The following is a 2195-nucleotide window of genomic DNA, read 5'->3' as shown; positions in this document are numbered from 1 at the left end:
GGTGGCATCTAATTGTTATTTTTGGTTCTTATTATATCACCTTTCCTGTGTCTTCCTTTCCATATTTTTCTCTTTACTATGCATTTACCCCTTTTTCTTTCCCCCTCTTCTCCCTTCTTATGCCTTCCATCACATGCCTAGGCAATGACTTAGTTCTTCTGGGGGCACACAGAGAGAACAGGTATCAAACCTTATCATTGAATGTTCACCACAGACCTAAACTCTTGGGCCCTATTCCCTGTGCCCCTATGTAAACATAGCCTGCCATCATTTAAAAGACCCCTCTTCTATCAACACAGATGCTAGAGCATCTAAACCAATGCAATGCTAATATTGAGTTAAAAAGGGAACGCTGTATGGAAAGCTGGCAGAGGAACAGTGTCCATAGGCAAGAAGCCTCCAAGATTACCAGAGGAAAACTGGGTGCAAACTCATGGCTATATTATACCTCAGATCTGACAAGTATAGTATAGGAGGAAAAAGAAGGAAGAGGAGCCAGTGGACCTGGAACAAAGCCCATTTTAGCTCATTAAATAGCTATGACCTTGAATAACTGCCTAACTTCTCTGTGCCTCAGTTTCCTATCTATAAGATGAGGCCACTGTGAGAATAAATTAGTCAACACATGTGAAGCATTGACAGCAGCATCAGGAACACATTAAGTGTCAAAGTATTATCTATTAATACCACCACCACCACCATCATCAAAATCATGTTACTTCAAGATAAGTCCAGACTGAATAGTACAATCATTAATATTAATGATAATAATAATAATAGTAGTATTCTGCTTATTTTATACTTTGCTTTTCAGTTTCAAAAAGCACCTTCTTGATGCTCTCCTTTTGGTTTTACAACCGCCCTGCCGGCCAGGAGGGTTATTATCTCTACTTCACAGACAAGGCGGCTGAGGCTTCTTTACATACTCGCTCTACTGCCATTCTCTGCAAGGTTCATAACTAAAGAGACACCTTTCCTAGATTCTGGCTCCAGAAATGGAGAAGATAAACATGCAAGCAAAGTAAGAAACAAAAACTGGAAGGAAGGCTTTCCCTCTCGCCCCTCACATTCCATCAGTCACCAAGTTATATGTATTCTACGCCCTCTGTTTTGCTCGTTTCTCTTCTCTCCACTCTATCCTCAGCCTTTACCATTGGGCAACTGCAAGTACCTGTTAATGTTCATCCTGACTCTCTGGTCTCTGCCCTTCATGGCCATTCTCTACATAAAACCCAGAATGTCACTCTCCTTACTGGCCCTGACAGACGCAGCCAGCTATGACCCATTGCACCTGGATTCCCCTTCCCTTTATAGTACTGTCCATCCTATTCTTTAGTTGTTGGCTTTAGTCTTCACAGTAGATTATAAATTCCTTGAGGATAAGACTATGTATTTTCATCTTCATTTACTCAGTACCCATCAAAATATCCAACTTATGTTAAGTGCTCAATAACTATATGTTGAAAGAACAAACTGAAACTCTATAATATAAATAAAGAGGGACTGGGTATAGCCCTAACCATGTTTACATAGTATTGTGCCAGTGGACACATTCATGAAAGGTTGCCTCATCTGGGTAGAAACTGAATCTCATTAGAAAGTAGGGCCTTTTCAATCATGGAGAAAAGACCTTGAAAAGGACCCCCTGAGTCTTCCTTTAGTGTCTCAGTGATTGAAAGCTCCCCACCAAGAGGGGTTATAGTTAGGGTGAACATATGTCCTGGTTTACAGAGAAAAGCCCTGGTTTATAACTGTCATTCAAGTGTAAATAGCAAGTGTACCATTTCGTTCTTAAAGACATTGTAGTTCAGACACTATATTACATGGTGAGGAAGAGGACAGATGAGGTTTGAGCTCCTATTACCTTCCAGCTGTGTGACCTTGGTCAAGTTATCAGCTTCTCTAAATTTTTGTTCCTCTCTCTCCAAATTGGGTATTTACTTCACAGGATTGTAAAGATTAAATGAGATAATGCATGCAAAGTCATTATTAGCATAATGCCTAGCACATTGGTCAAAAAATATAGCTAGTACTATTATCACTGAGTTAGAGAAGTGGATCACTCCATTGTGCATGCATGTATGAACAGGAAAAGTGTAATTCCTAGATGTTAGCTCCCTAGCACATTCTGGCAACAAATTGATCAAGTTTTTTTTAACTCAAAACGTGTGTGAGTGCCTATTGTGTAACATTAC

Source organism: Cynocephalus volans, chromosome 12, assembly GCF_027409185.1.
Source record: "Cynocephalus volans isolate mCynVol1 chromosome 12, mCynVol1.pri, whole genome shotgun sequence".
In the NCBI taxonomy this organism is placed as follows: Eukaryota; Metazoa; Chordata; class Mammalia; order Dermoptera; family Cynocephalidae; genus Cynocephalus; species Cynocephalus volans.
This window is presented reverse-complemented; position numbering follows the sequence as displayed.